At 37.0% G+C, this 19,273-nt stretch overlaps 1 long non-coding RNA gene across 1 annotated transcript; it reads left to right on the forward strand.

Annotated features, from left to right (window-relative positions):
• The first annotated feature begins 15,485 nt into the window (after positions 1–15,485).
• On the forward strand, positions 15,486–17,084 carry LOC139120602 (uncharacterized). Its single transcript, XR_011549122.1, has 3 exons — positions 15,486–15,585; positions 16,146–16,330; positions 16,935–17,084. It is a non-coding gene; the product is annotated as an uncharacterized lncRNA (long non-coding RNA).
• Positions 17,085–19,273: the final 2,189 nt, after the last annotated feature.

Consider the following 19,273-nt stretch of genomic DNA (forward strand, 5'->3'; position numbering starts at 1 on the left):
AGGGATTTTTTGCACAATATGCACAAAACAGTTAGTCCGTTGGCCAGGTATCGAAATCATCCCCTCTAAGGCATTTTACCCACTATTATTTTCTGTTAGCTAGTATTCTCAGATGTCATAATCTGCTTATTTTCAAATTAACTGATGGTGTGTAAGAGAGTAACGACTTGTTTGTGAAGGGCTGTCACGCCCTCAGTAGTAAAATAGGAATGGGGTTAGGGACAACATATTAACCGCTAGTCGGTAACAAAACAAAAAAGTACCATAAACAATACATTCTTAGAAAGCCCAGATAATTCCCTTACCTTTGGTATACAACTTAATGGGGATAAATCGATATTCAAACATCGATTAGATTTTATATCGTCCATGAAATGTAAATTGTAAAATTTGCTTAATTTCAAACCCAATAATTAAGTTCCTGTTCCTCCAAACAATTTTTACAAGGTATTTATATATTATTTGAAAGAACTTAATGCAATAGAGAAGTAAAAAAAAAATAAAAGTGTGTATCTTGAGATTTAAGGTGCGTCGATTGTTTTCCTAATATATGGTATGCCGTACATCCCTCTATAATATACATTTAAGGGATAGGGGTATGGGTAATGTTTCCTCTCCTATCAAACGCAGCGAATAAGGAAGGCACATAATATCATATCTCTGAAACACTAACGCAGTTGTTTTCCCACAAGATATGGCTTGATAGGGTAAACTCAAAAATTATGCAGTGACATTGCCTAAACTCAAAAGTTTGTGTTACTTTACTGACATTTACTTGTTAAAAGGAACATAGAAAAATACTCTATAGGTATTAAATAGCACTAAAAAGTTAAAATGGTGGTTAATAAAAGACGTTTTACTCATTTCAATAACTCAAATTAGGGAAAGAAAGTTAACAGCTATAATATGTCAAAAATTATATATTTCAAACTCACAAACACTAAATTTGATGTCATAGTCGTCATGGTAAGTTGATATGACAGCAGCAACAATCAATCCTTTTCTTATTTGTATCGCTAGAGATATATAAGCAGTAAAGCACCACTTGGAAAGGATACCACACGGTTTCGACCGGTAAACAACATATACGCACGAACTTCACTCGTGTGTATAAGGAGTGAAATAGTCAAAACCGAGCTCGAGTGGTGTACCCAACTTATATAGGGGTTGTTTATCGCTATATTATATCAGTATATTGACACTTGTGATGAAAATAAAAACAATGTGAAAGAAACCCACTTTGGGGATAGGAATGGCCAACTTTACAGTATATCGTAAATATATGCACAGTCACATGACCGTCTGGGCGAATCAGAGCTCACTATTAATAGTGTTACTTTTAATACCACACGGGAACACGAGAGAATCTTTTATCGCTCAAAACCAATCAGCATTAATCCACAGTATAGCTTCTCCATACTAAGATAAGATTGATCGACAACACTTTACCTTCCTGACCAGAAAACAAGAGATCATAACCAATTTTTCGAAATTATTTTACAACGCAGAACACTGTATACTCCCAATGAGGATTACATTTTCGACTGGTACTAAAATTAAATAGCAAAATAATTCTGGAGATATCTTTGCCGAATTCTGAACGGCTTGATACACAACAATTTGTAGTGAAGCAACATTAGCATGTCATAATGCAGACCTATTACCACATTGATCATGGTCTTCTCTGAGCAACTGTCTCAAACAGAATATAATAGTGTTGTTCGTCTCGGAAGAAATTGACCGCTTTTAGACGATCTATGCTGCAGCACGGTCCCTCTGTCATAGTGAGACCGTGGCTGCAGCACGATCGAGACTGGAGTTTACAGAAATTATCATAACGATGCAAGGTATTTGTTGTGTAGCGATTATCTCAGGAGACAAGATGATTGGTCGGAGAAGACACTAATCATTGACAAACTGTTGATTGGTCTGCATAATAGTATGCTAATGAACGCTCGGCTTCATAAATTTAATGTCATAGCCTCTTTGCAAAATTTCACCTCCACGTAAATTGAGATTGTACACTTTTCCAGACACAATAGAAAGAGGCTGTCATAGTCTACAGTTCAGTAAGGTTTTTTCTTCACATTACAATAATCATTGATAACTTGTTGACTTTTTTAAACATGAGGTCAAGGCAAACAGTTCTGTGAATATATTGAGGCCAGACCTGATTCTTTTTGAGTAGCATATTCAAAATTGAACGACGAGGAATTGTCGGATGTCTAAGGTAGCGACAGTGACCCCCCCCCTTCCTCACAATACGAAACATTGAATTGCAGGTCGAATATGGCAGAAAGGCACTCAAATATCTGCGTTCAATTCCAAATAAGCATTTTCTCTGTTCTTTGTATTATGATCAAGCAATTTCATCTATGTCTTCGATTGCAAATGCTTCACATCAAATTTGAAGCTCAGAGAAGAACAAATTTGCTAGCATTTGACACTGAAATAAGCTGTGGCTTGTTCTTTTTTGTGGAGGATTTCATGCCTCACAACGAAAAACAAGTTCGTGCAATGTCCTTCCCCTTAACATGGTTCCTGCCTGAAAAGATCGTTAGAAGAGTTGAGACTTAATGGCAATATTTGTTATAATTCTTGAAAATTGTATAAATTAATGATTTGGGAAATTTTAAGGATAAATTAAGACTGCTCAATGTACAGCTTAGTAAAGTCGGGTTTTATATTGACCGCCGTGATGAAAGTAACAAACAGCCAAAATTGCCTTTGGCATGTTTGTGTATATGCCATTGTTAGTTAGAATTGTTAACTAAAGTCGTGTTGTGAGCTGTTGGATGTTGTAAAATGTCTCGCCTAATATCCTAGTCTGCTCAACGTAGAACCATGAGTAATGATTACATCTGTACAACAACCAGGCAGTCAACTTGCCTAATAGGATTTGTGTGAAGGCACATACGTGACAATGGATAATGTGGGTAGCTCTACCTCCCACATGTTAAATGCACTTGCATTTTCTGATCTGGTCTCGGGGTCTAAGGTGGTAATGCACTTACAAAGTGGTGTGTCTTTCTGTATTTGATGCAAGGCCCATATGGGGACCCCCGATGAACATAGTAGGAGTGCATGGCGGATTCATCAAACATCACCGACAAGAGCACTCTCATATCTGAAAAAAGTAATCATTTCAGCATGTTAGGATATATTGTGTAAAATTGTTATGGAAAAAATACGAGGGATAATTCCGAGTACCACATAGACATTTCAATAACTGTACTGAATTTCTATCTCTGATCTGTTCAGTTCAGTTCAGTTTGATAAGGGAATAGATATCCTTTGCTAGACAATGGTACATCCCTCTGTTGTGGCATAATAAAAAGCTGGTGACAGTCAAGATTTTGTGTGCATGTAGCTATCATACATGTTCTTGAATGAGTTAACACTGTTTGCGTTGTAACCACCTAGTCTGGCAAGCTGTTCCACAAGTTGACAATTCGTGGTGCAAATGAGAATTTCCTGATATCCAGTCTTGTAGCGGCTTTATCAGTTTGTACGCGTGGCCTCTGCTTTTGACGATGTGTTGAATTTCAGTGATATGTTACAGGAGTCGATGTGGTTTATTATTTTGTAGACCTCGATCATGTCACCTCTCTCTCTCTGCGACTTTGAAGACTTGGTAATTTTAAGACATGCAACCGTTACTTATATTACATATTGTTTAGTTGTGGAATCATTTTTGTTGCTCGGCGTTGAACTTGTTCTAGAATACTGCTGTCTTTTACTAGCCAAGGTGACCATGCCTGAACTGAATATTCAAGTCTTGGTCTGACTAGTTGCTTATACAGTCTTAAAATAATGTCTGTAGATTTGCATGAGAGTGTTCTCTTCATCATACCCAGAACTTTATTTGCCTTCTTAGCTGCTTCTACACACTGCCGTGACGGTTTCAGGCTTTTATGGACGATAACTCCAAGATCCTTCTCTTCGTCGATGCTTTCCAACGGAATACTATTTATGTTATAAATATGATTTGTGTTTCCAATTCCGAGATGCATTACTTTACATTTGGTAACATTGAATTAATTTGCCAGTCACATGACCACTTGTGTAGCTTATCTAGCTGCAAACTCTTTATGTCATCGTTCTTGCTTACAGTTCTGTATAGCTTGGTGTCATCTGCAAATTTATTTACTCTTGAACTGATGCCCACCTCAATGTCATTTATGTAAATTAGAAAAGGACTGGGCCGACGACTGAACCCTGAGGAACACCGCTAGAGACAGACTGCCATACAGATGCTGAACCGTTTATCACAACACGCTGTTTTCTGTCACTTAACCAGGCCTCAATCCAGTTAGCGATATTGCCACGAATTCCATGATTTGCTAATTTATTACAGAGTCTATGGTGTGGTACCTTGTCAAATGCTTTGGCAAAATCCAGATAGACAACATCCACTGGGTCCTCTCCGTCGATAAAGTGAGAAATCTCATCGAGAAACTCCAACAAGTTAGTCATACAAGACTTACCGTGGCAAAAACCCTGTTGCGAGTCAATAATAAGATTATGTTTTTCCAAGTGCGTAACTATCCGATCCCTGATGATGGACTCCAAGATCTTTCCGCATACCGGAAGGCTGGTTAGGCTGATTGGTCGATAGTTTCCTGGCTCACATTTTAGACCTTTTTTGAAGATAGGAGTAACGTTTGCTATCCTCCAATCGTCCGGGACATTACCTGAGTTCAGAGATTCGTTGAAAAGCAAAGTCAAAGGTAAAGCAAGCTGCGCAGCACAATTTTTCAGAACACATGATAGAATACTGTCAGGCCCAGGTGCTTTGAAGGAACAAAGACTGCTAAGTTTCTTGACCACATCTTCTCTATTTATTTGTATGCTGTGTAACTCCTCTTCTTTGGATAGACTGCTTGTCATGACCAAATGTGGTAAGTTCCGCATATCTTTTTTCGTGAAAACAGACACAAAGAAGTGGTTTAGAATGTCAGCCATGTCAGCGTTATCACCAATAAGTGCTCCATTTCTGTCGGTCAGAGGTCCTATCGAGTCTTTTGTTTTCTGTTTAGAACGAGCATATGCAAAAAATGCCTTAGGATTATCCTTTATGTGTTTTGGTAGGTTAGTTTCATACATTTTCTTGGCCTTCCTAATCTCTGAGATGACGTAGCTCTGTTGCAGTTTATATCGCTGATAGTCTTGTAGACTTCTGCTCTGGGTATAAATACGCCAAAGCTTCCTTTTCTTCCTCACCTGATGCAGCACATGACTCGTCATCGACTTAGGTTTGGATCTGGGTGTGCGCCGCTTCATTGGGATACACTGAGAAGAAACAGCATTTACAGTGTTTCTGAAAAATTTCCACATGTCGTTTGCTGTTTTTCCGTCAAGATTATTATGCCAGTCAATATCAGCTAAACTTGAAGACAATTTGGGAAAATCAGCTTTGCGTAGATCTGTGCAAACAATTATCGTAAGTTACTGATGAAGTCGGTTTTTCATTAACATCATGACCTTTTTAGGTTGTTAGACATCCGCACCCATTTTTTCTTGTAACAAAAACAATTGGAAAGATTTTTAAAATGTTCAGATGAATAATAGTTTTACGACGTCGACATTTTTGTATGAACAATTTTGTAATTTTCTTCATAGCAGTTTGTCAGACATTATTTCCTGTATAGTCTTATATTGGGTCTCTCAGTCAGTTGAAGGAGCGTTGACTCATTTTGTATCTATACTTTATGTGAAGCATGTACAAACGCTAATCACCTTTGTCAAGCAGACCTTTGACACTGCAACGTGCGTCGACACAACTGACACCAGTCGTAGTCAATTGTTTACCAGCCACACCACAGTGGAATATATGGTAAGTTACTGTTTGATATCAAACGACCGTGTAATTGCTTGAAACATGACCTTTTGTTTGCCTGACTGATGTTGATTACAAACACAGAAGATTTGTAATTCTCCAAAAGGTAAGTGTTGAAAGAGATTTCCAATATTTTCGCGTGTTTATGTCGTGTGAAGAATGTCGAGCGGAATGTCTCTTGTGGAGAGAAAGTTAGGCGTTGTACAAGTCTACAGTTACCTATAACATGTTGAAGGGATCTGTCATTATCTACCGCCTGGGGGCGGAAGAATTGCAGCATAAACTCCGAAGTTTTTAGTACCCCCTCCCCTGCCAACCATGATGGATTTGAGTACCCTTTCTCCTCTAACACAGAAATAAGTACTAACTCTACTCCACTTAGAAAAGTTAAAAATCAATACAACTATTTGTAAAATTTAAAAAAATACAGCAATACTAAAGACCTGTCGAACCTGGTGTCGGCATACCCTGCTTGATTATCATCCATGACGGTTGAAAAAAGTGAAACCAACGAAATGATATTCAAATCAAAACAAATACAGATTGAAAAGTTCACTCTATAACCAGTATCAAACTAATGTACGGTATTGTTTAATTTGGATAGGTATCATGACAGGGTTTTTATAGGAACTACTAGAGCAGTAGTGCTATGAGTGTAATATGAGAGGTGTCTTCAATTTGTTCCCTTACTGGTAAAACTACTACAACACCCAAAGGGGGAGAGCACGAGGCGGGGTGTCCCCCTCTCGCATCGAAATTTTGAGAAATTGATGTGTTCAATGGCACAATCTGAAAGGTGTTTCAATTTATTTCGCACTTAAATTTTGCGTACCCCCTTTTTTCCCTGCACATTTTGAACACCCCCTTCTAGCTTTCAATGTTCTGAGTGACTCCCACTCCAATTCTTTCGACCCGCAGGCTGTAATGTCACCCTATTCCTTGTAAAAACGCCCCTTGACATATTCTGCAATAATTCACTTGTGAAATGTTTTGCCAAAATTGGAGCCTAAAATCCAATAAGATGAAAGGCACTTCTTTGTTATGACATACTAAGGCTGCTTAATCTTATACAGTAATTGCAATCATTCGTTTCACAACTATTTTATATTCTAAGTGATTGAATACAACGGAATGATAAGAGCGCTATTCTTGTTCAGCTAGTTGAACTTTAATTATGCGAGTCAAAGTTAAAATGAAAACCAATCATTTTTGCAGCCTTGTCCTTCAAATCCGGTAAAATAAATACCGAATTCGATGGCGTTCTGGTACAGTTGCGCCATACATACGGACAAAATGACATGATTAACAGGATGGCATAGTTTTTCATTGGATTTTCACAGTGTTCAAATAAAAGCTTTTGCAAACATCAGTAGGCAATGCAAGTGTTTACCTTTTATGTACTGCCATATAACAAAAGGGTGACCCAGGTTTACAATACCAGTTAGGCAAATCAATGGAAACCCTGTTTTTTTTCAATGTGATTGATTGCCGTATCCCTGTAGTGAGTTTTGAACCCCTGTGACATATAGCATTTAAACTTTTGCTTAAAACGTTGAGACGAAAGCGTCTTCTGGCTTAATGCCAGTGTCTTTGTCACTTGAAGACGGAACTGAAGTAACTATAAATAGAGACCTGATTTTTCCGATTGAAATGTTGTTTTAACAAGAACATCGATAGAGAAAAAACAGCCCCCAAAACCCAAGTACACACACCATATCAAGAATTATGTTTTTATGTATACCCCTTTTATTAAGTAAAAGCCATCGTACACGCTTTTACGTTTCCCGTCTGTACAATGAGGTCATCGGGTCGTTATCACGGTTGATTGTGCTTGCCTGCTTGAAGACAAACATAGTACAGCATCAACACGTCAGTCTTCTCGGCGTATCAAGGATGTTTAAGAGAGAAATGAATACTCCTAGAAACTATACAGTCATCAGGAAACAATCTAAAATATTGAAAGTGTTCGTTGAAATGCTGACAAGTGCTTCTCTTTGTTTTAAACCTTCCGTACAAAACTCGTGATCAGCGTGTTGAACATGTCCGATGTTTTGAAACCGTCTAGTACGTTTGCGACAGGGATACTTAAACCACCACATTATCCAGTTGTTGAATCTGGCAACCTCTGCAGATTATTTAAAATATCCCATGAATTTCTCACAAAAAGTTAAAATACATGGGAAACGCAACATCTTTGGTTCCTCAAAATACCTCTTGGGTAAAACTTATTATTTTTGTGACTTAAGTTGCGCACAAAATATTACCTGACTTTAGGACTTTTACGACTGCATGCGCCTGTCATCGAGAAGTGCTTACCAACTTTGTTCTGAAAAAGCCATTTTCTCAAAACATTTTTGTAATATGCAAGTGTGGATAATGCTTTAATCATGAGTAAACCAGGCACTTATCGTGTCGGATATGATTTCTCTGAAGGCACGTGGCATGAAATCGAAGATGATGTTGGATCTACCTTCCTTTTATTTCACACATTTGCCAAAATACTAGTCCTTATTTTTTAATTGAGAGCGTCACTGAATTTGGTTGGCTCTTTGTTTCAGCACAGGGAGCAGCGTCGGGAGTTGGGCTGTCGGCATACTATCTTATTTATTGTGTGTCAATAAATTTGAGAGTGGTATTCCTAATAAACAATTATAATATCAACTTTTGGTGTCTTGGTGTTACCACTTGTTTTTTAAACATTTCTTCTTTCAAGGTCAACTAATCCACTTATTTCGTTGCTGGAGCGTTCCTTGTTGCCTTAGCCAAAATCCCGTAATAATGTAGTGACAGCGTCCACAGACCAGTCACTTACACTTCCTTGCTGACGCCTGAGATAATCAAACTCATCAGATTATTGAAGCAGTATAGTGATAAAACTTCGCTCACCATTATAACAGGACGAATATTGATACGATGAGGAAGAAAAAGAATAAATCTTTACAAAAGAAGTGCTAAGACAAAGGCTGCTAAGGCTGGTAGTAAAAATCTTTATTAGGAATATCAAAATTATAATTATTAAAATAAAATACACAGTAAAGAAATCCGTGCTTACACCCCATCCCCTGGGGATCTGTTCGCTGTTCCCTGTGGTTTCAGCGCTCATATCAGAACACAGCCAATGTGAACGACCGTTTACTCTTGACAAATTCTAGATCTACTTTGCTCCGCAGCAGTTGTTTTAGAATTACGCATACTCATGATTCGGTCGCGATGATTAGTGTTCTTAGTGACTGATTTGTTGTTTAATGAATTTTACCTGACAACAATCACGACGAACTAACAAAAGCACTTACATCTGAAAAGTTGTCACTTTTGGCAAAGTGAGTATACGTTTTGTTGTAAATCTTCACCATATTTTATGTCATTACGTATGTATGATGTCTATGATGTAAATTTCGTTAAAGAAACAAGACAAAAGACTGCCAACATAATTTTCCTATAGTGTCTTTTTAATAATTAAGCCTAGACGTCATCCGTACAGCCGTACCAAATGTGTGCTTTTCATTAGCGCAAAGTTATTAACGAAGTTTTTTAAATACCATGATGATTTTGATGGTTTGGCGTCAGAAACCCTTTTTATAGTACAGTGATAATGACATGGCTAAATGATAATGACTATGATAATGAATACAGATAATGACAATGGTTTTATAATAAATTACTCGGTTTGATTACAAATTAAACATCAAATAGTTTTGTAAGGTTTTCAGATAATTATGTTGAGTAATATTGCCTAAAACACGATTGGAACTAATTTGGGATAATTGGAGTTTTATATCTTTTAAATGTCTTAAAAGTATTTGGTGCAAGCTAGTTGAATGTTGGAATAATACAAATTACTCACAAAACAACTGTGTAATGTAAAAAGAAAAGCAGGTGAGATTACATTTGTAGATTTATTCGGCTTTACTTCATCATCAAATTATCCAAAATTTGTTTCAATCGTGTTCTAATCAAATTTATGCATACCATCAATACAAAGGTTTTAGGATAATGTAATATTTTCGTTTTGAGACACAAAAGCCGTTTTATCTGATTCTAGTCATACATGAAAGTTTTTTTCTGAAAATTTTCTCTACTGAATTAAAATCATGACAACATCAACGGTTTCGTCGGATTTTAGAAAAGGTAAGTTTTCAAGGTGTTTTGGTTCAAGCTGTTTGTAAGACATTTTACTGACCTGCCAGTACCTTGAAGTAGCATGGACTCGTTTGATTTCTACTTTCTATGTGAAGCTCGTTTGATTTCTACTTTCTATGTGAAGCACGTACAAGTGTCTGACGACCTAGGGCAGCAGACCTTTGACACGACAACGTGCGTACGCATGCAAACAACAGCGACGCGGTAAATCATTTGCCGAACTTCGCTGTAGGGTATGGGAGTGTGGTATCTGACTCTTTGATTGCCAATCTATAGCAGCGTAATTGTTAAGACATAATTTATTTACCAGACACATTTTGATTTTGATTTTGGTTCTGTAATTCTCGACAAACTAATCGTTGAAACAATTTCTTTTTATCTTATCGCGTCAAAAAAAGTCGGGCGTCTTATAGCCAAAAGTTTATATTCAGTTCGCTATACGATTTGGATAAAATTCACTATTGAAATATTCGGCTAAATTTCAGCATCAGAAGGGTTTTACAAATATCCGTCCTTCTAGGATGAAATTCCAGTAGATGCGACAGTTGTGACAGCTATCCTGGCGATGAAATATTTTGTTTTGCTTCCAAAAGACTATATTTTATACGATAATGAGACAGTTGTTCGTGATCGGGTAGTTTAATCTTAACAACATCTGTAAAACTCAAATGACAAAATAGCAATGATCGTAAGCCTGACCAATTCAATTTTGTTACGGAGCAAAAAGGCTGAAAGAAAGAATCCCATGTAATGATGTAAGGCCTAAAGTCTTCGTAACGACTTTGAGCTTTTTACTTGGGCAAATGAATACGTTTTCAAATAAATAATAAACAAGTCGGCAGCTGCATTCTTCAAGCTCTGGAAGTAGTTTAATGTGCTACATAACAAAAGGATAGGACTAGGTCTTTAAATGCAAACTGAACAGATGAAAGAGCCATAAGAAGAAAACCCTACAATCTCGATATGATTGATAATGGCGTTTGTTTGCTAAGGTTGCCCTTTGTGCCTTGGCGACATTTGAGGTTTATTTCAATACCTGGAGAATATAGGTCCCACTTGGCTCAATGCCGATCTCTCTGTTATAAACAGTTGGGATTGTGATGAAAGCTCTAGTGTCGTATATTTAAAGTCTGCTTTCTCAACGAAGAAAGACAATTTAACAAACAAACAAACAAGACCAGTTAGCATACGAAAACTAATTCAATACTACGTGTGTACCCTTATTACTGATAGATATTTATAATTTACGTTCCCGGGACGTGATCTTCATTCAGTGTCAGTTCGTATGGTTGAGATTGTTGCTGGTTATGACTAGTAATTGTCCTTCTTCTTTCCACAACCCAGAAAACAGCAACACCGTCACAAAAGAGTCTATACAAGACATGGATTTCGGACAGAAGAAATACTTACAGAAAACTTACAGTATTTTACAAATAATTTAAAAGCAAGAGAAATAATCAAATACACAAGAAAAATATATCCTAATATCATATCAGAAGGCGATGTGATTGGCTTTAATGTAAGTATCGTTGAATTTTGTAATAGGCCCCAGACTTGTTAATTGTTATATCTTTTAGTCTGTCTTATCCTAGGTGACCTTATGAAACTTTTAAATATAACCTAATCCAATTGGCCTTCAAGCTGAATCATGACGGTAATATTACCATGATGTCAAACTTTCAGACTAGCGACGGTACTGACTGATTTTATAAATAACATTTACGTTGAATCGAACAAAAATGTTTCAATTAAGGTCATGATCGCAGGTTGATAAGAGAATATTACATAGTTATAGCGAATACCTGCTCTAATTAAAGACTCAGATAGGCAGACTCGGCTTTAGAAAGACTCAATCAGAGATAATTTTAAAGTTACTCGTTTCTTCGTTGTTTTGTTTCTATTTGTTTGGTGTTGTTGTTTCATTTCAGCTATGAAATAATTATGAGCGCAATGTAAATTCAAGTTACCAAGATTACGTTCTATCTTAATGTGTGTAAGAAACCTGAGTTTCGGTTAACAGCTCCGTATTCGCGCTCCAATCAACTTTATGCATGAAATGTTTTATACATTGATAACCATCAACTGCCTTTAAATTTACAGATGCGAAAAATAGATGCCCGGGTAGCCTATTTGCTAAACTTATTTCAGGGCGCCGAGAACGGGTTTAACATACTCTATGAGGCACTTGAGGCGACGAATCATTCCAATACAGTGTTGAGAACGTTGGATCCGAATAGACCGGTTAGAGGAGAGAATGTCAAAGGTGAGAGATTAGTTTATTTTATCGTATAATGATGCCGAAATATATTACAGTGCATAGGAGGGTAGAATCCATTAACATGAAACCTGAAGTACTACCAATTCTGAATATAACAACACACAAACATGTCTGGCAGTCATTGTCTATCGAATATTAAAGAAAACGTTAATCGTACACACGCATGAATCTACATGTTATTCTAATAAAGAGTCTATGTTGCTTATTTTGTACATATTTGTAGGCGCAGAAGGACAGATTTTGAGTCAACCAGGATCAGGGGAAGTTACTGGTCAGTCTACTTAACTAATATTAGTACACATACTCAGCGGGCGTAGATTGTCAGTAATGTGTCCTAATATTCCTTTCTACAAGCTCTAATTTCTTATTGGGAGAGATGACATCCTTGTACTTACCTTGCTACCTTTTCAAGGGAATACTCTTCCCCAATCAGCTGACAAATAATGACCACATAAACTAAGCACGAGTAAAATCCAAACACAAAGTGCATTCTTCAAATGTTCTAGTATGTATATACTTATTCTATCTTTTCGATAATTGTTCCTATGTTTAGAAACACACATCAAATATGTCTGGCAGTCACTGTCTAATCGAATAAGAAAACTTTAATCGTACACACGCATGAATCTACATGTTATTCTAATAAAGAAACTATGTTGCTTATTTTTTACATATTTTGTAGGCGCAGAAAGACAGAGTTTGAGTCAACCAGGATCAGGGGAGTTACCGGTCAGTCTACTTAACTAATGTTACTATACATACTAAGCGGGCGTAGCTTGTCAGTAATGTGTCCTAATATTCCTTTCTACAAGCTCTAATTTCTTTATTGGGAGAGATGACATCCTTGTACTGACCTTGCTACCTTTTCAAGGTAATAAACTTCCGCAATCATCTGACAAAATAATGACCACATAAACATTGCACGATCTAAATCCAAACACGAAGTGCATTCTTCAAAATGTTCTTTATCTATGTATACAACTTATTCTATCTTTTCGCTTGTTCCTATATTGAGTAACTCCATGTTTTTTTTTAATTTCGATATATGCATATGTTTTGACTTTCATTGTTATTGTACTGGATTGGTCGCCGACGTTTTTATCACGTACTCCTGGTTTATAAAGAAGCTGTAATAAGTTATCAATTTTATGGCATTATACAGATTTGATAAATTGTTCCAAAATTGTTAGAAAGTATAGGGAGCACCGGTGAGGCAGTGATTAGGGTACATGCATGGATCTACATGTTTCTCTAATAAAGAAATTATGTTGCTTATTTTTTACATATTTTGTAGGTGCAGAAGGACAGAGTTTGAGTCAACCAGGATCAGGGGAAGTTACCGGTCAGTCTACTTAACTAATATTACTATACATACTAAGCGGGCGTAGATTGTCAGTAATGTGTCCTAATATTCCTTTCTACAGGCTCTAATTTCTTTAGTGGGAGAGATGACATCCTTGTACTGACATTGCTACCTTTTCAAGTTAAGGGAATAACCTTCCCCAATCAGCTGGCAAAATAATGACCACATAAACATTGCACGATCTAAATGCAAACACGAAGTGTATTCTTCACATGTTCTTTATCTTTGTTGAGTAACTAGTTAACTCCATGCTTTTTTAATTTCGATATATGCACATGTTTTGACTTTCATTATTATTGTACTGGATTGGTCCCCAACGTTTTTATCACTCACTTCTCGTTTATATAGAAGCTGTAATAAGTTATTATTGAACCACTCTATTCTATGGCAGTATACAGATTCGATTAATTGTTCCAAAATTATTAGAAAGTATAGGGGGCAGTGATTAGGGTACCGGTGGCACTAGCAGAGGACGTTAGTTCGAGACCCATTAAGTCCAGATTAAGTGATTGATCACAGTCAGAGGACGGTGAGTTCGAGACTCCAGCACGGTGTTGTGCCCTTGAACAAGGCACTTTACTCCTCATTGCTCCATTGGTTGGGTCATGGGTACATCATATACCTCAATCCATCTATCAATGCAAAATGGAGCACACCGGAGCACACCGAGTGTCACAAAAGACGAATTGCCAAATCACGTAAGCGATTTATGCTGTTTTGTTTTCTGTTATGTCAACATTGCGTTTTACAGCCATTGTAGCAGCCATCGGAAGTCAGATGAACAACCTCATGCTGGCCCAGGAACAAAGACTAGCGGCAAAAATCGATGACGTCAAGTTTGGTATGGAGGAAGCCATGCAAACTATGAGAAGCGATCTCAGAGACCTGGGCAGTAAAATCAACAAACTAGATGATCTGGAAAAATCTCTGCGAAAGTAGAGGAAGGTACAAATGTCTAGATTATATCTCTCAAGATAGTGGGGTATAGCTTATGCAATTTTCTCTTCAAGAGTCAAACTGAATTCATAAAATATTTGAATCGGATTTGGACGAATTTAGGTCATTTTGAGTCAACATTAGTCGAATCATGGAGGGATAATAGACGAATAATGATGACTAATGTCAGGCATGTCTGAGAACACATATCGTATACTTTGGTGCGTAGATGTTGGAAAAATAGTTATTTACCGACTCAAAGGTATATGAAAATATCATTATTAGGTTTCGCGTTTGAATTTGTAGCTGCTTGCCATTGTTTGATGAAAACAGTTTGTCACAGTAAACATTTTAAACTCTTCATTTGTTTTCATTTACGTCGTAATTATCTCTAACATATATGTTTATTACCCTGCCTCTTAATTGGCGTTGTACAAATTTCAGATGTCCCGTCCATGTCAACGCGCGTACGTTCTTAAAGTACCTGCATAAAATGTTTGACTTTATGACTTACATAATGCTCGTGCATATATCCACCTCGAGTAAGAATAAGCAGAAATAAAGTGTGTTTCATAGAATCGTCGATCCTACTTATGAATTTGCCTATTCCGATGAATTAGAAATCAAAAACGGTGCTGAATCTGCCGCAAAAGTTTTCATAATACAGTTTACGTAATATCGTTGGCTGCGTTCTTGTTGTTTATTAAAAGTCAAGCTATAGTTTTTTTCTATCCTGTGATATACATCAGGAACAACTGGGTCTCATGGTAGGAGCTTTTAACGGTTAGAAATACACTATTTTCTGAAGAGTGAACATAATAAAGTCTTTTAATTTCTGCGTATGTTGTCTTTGCCATGAAAAGTAGAAGCGTATTGCTTCGTCTGCCTCACTTGATATATTTCTCCATTTTCTCTAAGGTCTGACCTCGGAGACAAAGTCCAAAGAACAATTGCAGAAGATTGTGTTACAACTCGTCTCACAGATCACTGAACTGAAAAATAAAATTACGGATATTGAAAAGCGAGATGGTAAGGCAATTGATTTACTTCAAAAATGCAAATTTGACCAAATAATTAATGACATCTTCCAATATGTCCACAAATGAACAATGAATCAATAAAGTAACCCAGGCTAATTTAATCGATGTCTACAAATTTGTATACATATATTTACAATGATGATGATAGATGCAAGACTAATGTTGAATACGGGTCTTGGCTAGATCCACGTGGTTGCTTGCGTACAGAAGAGTGAAATGTGTGCCTAAATATTAAAAAGGCAAAAAGAGCGCATAACCATATAAACACAAAACTTAAACGCTTTTGAAATCCAACCCGTACAATAATAAGACGACAAATCAAACATACAAATCGTTAGAAGAGATAATGAAAAAAAATATGAAAGCTTTCTTAGAATGACCTGATCATCTGGCGATTAACGTATGATGAGTGTGAAATTCCTGAGCTAAAAGTTTATCCAGCTGAAATCATTGTCTGTATTCTCAAGTCTTACCAGTGGGAATCGTCCATAATTGTGAACGTAAACATTTAGAGGTACACGTCTACTATTTTAATCATGTTTGTCCCAGATACTTTAGACACACGGGTCGTTGACAAAGTAGTAGAAAAACTGAATAGGATGGAAAAGAGCTTGGGATAAGTGAAATCGACGAAATACGAAAGGAGTTACGAGAAGTAAGGGACTGGACAAATCAACAATGTGGTGATATCAGAGAACGAATGAACCAGTTTGAGAGACGATCGAGTGAAACAGGTAGGACAAAAATGTATGATGCTCGATAAAAAGAGTTTGGTAAATGAGATAAGAGATCTTGAAGCCAATATAACGCACTGTGATTATTTAGCATTCATTAAGATTTCGAAGTTAAGAACACTAACAGTGGTTTTATTTTTTTATTGTCGAAGAATCAAATTTCGATAGATACGAAACAATTTCAGCTTTACATTTATCTTGCAGAGAATAAAATAAGTACACTGACATAAGTATATGTGGGCTTGTCGACTTGAGTCAGCATGAATTAAGCAATTTCGAGTACTACAAATTCAAGTACCTTCTTAGGGTTGGGAATTCTGGCTAAAATTAAGGATCAGTTCAAGTGCAGTAAATATGCACTGACAGTACAGACTCGAAGAAAATTGCACTTGTTTATGCTAATAATCACAACTAAGTCAGATAAAATAGGTCTTTGGTGAAAGGTTTGACTTATTGATGAAACTTTTTATCAAGACTCATTTTTATGACCAAACGACCACAACTTGATAAAGTTACCGACCAAAACGCTTTAATTAATTACGCAGAAGTTATTGCAACTGTTTTCGGTCATTTAACGGCTAACTCGTTTTCTATCACGCGCTAGGAGTAAGTCAAGGTAGTGTGGCTATAGCGGAAAGCGATGCAAAGAAATAGCCTTGAAGATCAAAACAACCTGGGAAGTCATCGCCCGAGATGTTGGCATAGAAGGGGAGAAAATCAAACATTCCAGAGGAAGCCACGAGTTGACAGGAGAAGCCGCGGCTGAAGCTTCATCACGCAGTGGATACAAATGAGTGCTGACGAGAGCAAAACGCCCTCAAGGCCACCAACATGGGACTCATTGTACAATATCGCTAGGAGACACAATGAAGCAGTGGCCAAAGAAATACAGGATCTGAGAAAAATATCAAAGTAGTTTATCATTGATCAATCAGAGATATATACTTGAATATGAACTTCCAAATCTGTCAAGTCTGCCAAAATAGTTCAATTCTACACCTTAGAAATGATCTTCACGTTGAACTCGTTTGATGTAGAAAAATCGCATGCCTACAATTTCAGTTCTCCATTTTGATTAAGTGTCTTCTCATAGACTCATATTTTAAAATAATAATTAATAATATTTTTAAAAAATTGCGAAATTTACAGATGATTTGCAGGGTCAAACCGAATCGCTAATGATCGACAACAGAAATCCATGAATAAAGTTGTACATACAAAGTTACCTGAAAGTATAAAAAATACAAGGGTACTCGTAGCTGTTTTGAGTAGAATTGTTTTATCTTTGAATGTTTTCACTGGATCTGATCCGCCAATATGAGATTACGCCAACTGGCATACTTACTTTATTTTGCTTAAAAGGAAAACTAATAAAATTGACGAAAAGCATCAAGAAATGTTTTATATCCCGTAAACGTTCTCTAGGTGTAGAAAAAATATGTTTATTTTTATGTCTCTTTCTGCATTTCGACAAAGGCAGCCCGCTTCAGTGCCAGGCAACGAGAGAAATGAAAAAATTAAACGAATCGTTAGGTCAATGGCCAACAATTGGCATGGTAGTGAGTATGCGTTCTGACATTACAGAGAAGGCGACTGGGTATATTTGCACGAGTGTTTAACTGTAAAGACAAAGATCCGGATGTGTTGTATAGTAATGTGAAGTTTTTCAAAATTTATCTGAAAGACAGCACAAAATTCACATCACACCGCGTTTGATAAATTTAGAGGCTTTGCAACATATATTTTCATACTATCACATTAAGTGGTATGCTTTTGAAGCACGAGCAATTTTATTTTCAAAACCGCCAACACATCTACATCACGATCAACGCTGTCGTCGTTCATGTGGTAATCCGTTGTCTTCAACACCACTTCCACAGACAATGCGAATAATATTGTCATTGGAGAAATGGAGGTTATTAATATTGACGTGCAAAACCATAGACAGTAGAGCGGAAGACTCCGCTGTCTTTTGCAGAAGCAAGCATTTTTAGTGTGACATTAGACACAGTAATAAGGAATTCGTCCGTAAAGCAAAATTACATTTCACAAAGATAGCATACGTTTCTCAATTCGTGTGCGGATCTTCCCCAGACAGCCAGGTATTCAAAGGGCATTAAGACATAATAAAGGAACAATAAGGGTAAGTTGACAAACAAGACATTGGTTCTTTGTTGTCATATATGAACACATTACTGTCTTTAGAACACAATCTGAAAGGAATGTGCCTGTTTGCAATAGGGTTATCTAAGGCTTTTGTGACGAACAAAGCGACGTTCTGTTTATTAGTAGCACTGTTGACGTCGTGTTTTATACGCGTATACACAATAACAGCTAAGCGTTTTATAGTACAGTCATGTTTACGGGCCCCGGTATCTTTTCACAAAAGAATGTCGTATAAAGAGGAACCAATCCAGCTTGTTTTTCTTTACGAAAACAATTTCGTATTAGACTTGGTTCAAGACGATGAATTTTCTAAAAAAACTTTTGTAAAAGTGTTTTTCTTGTGTCTCTCCTATTTCACACAAACCCATTTGGAATTTAGCAGCCCAGGCCTCGGGCCAGTTTTTCCTTGCGATTAATTGAACGCGTTACCTTTGAGTCGGCGCAGTAGTGAGTTAGTTCCGCCGGATTGCGATTCACCCCACTCACGCGTTTCACATGAAACAGAACACAAATCATCGCGTTCACCCCACTCAACATTCACAAATCACAGACTTGAACCAACGATATTTTCGTATGTGTAATACACAATTTGTAGACAACGACGTCTGCACGTGTCGAAAGATTTCAAATCTCTCTCTCTCTCTCTCTCTCTCTCTCTCTCTCTCTCTCTCTCTCTCTCTCTCTCTCTCTCTCTCTCTCTCTCTCTCTCTCTCTCTCTCCTTTTTACCTTACTATGGAAAATTGACAAAGGCAACAGCAGAAGATTATTACTCAAAC

The sequence above is a fragment of the Ptychodera flava genome, chromosome 2 (genome assembly GCF_041260155.1).
Source record: "Ptychodera flava strain L36383 chromosome 2, AS_Pfla_20210202, whole genome shotgun sequence".
NCBI classification, from domain to species: domain Eukaryota; kingdom Metazoa; phylum Hemichordata; class Enteropneusta; family Ptychoderidae; genus Ptychodera; species Ptychodera flava.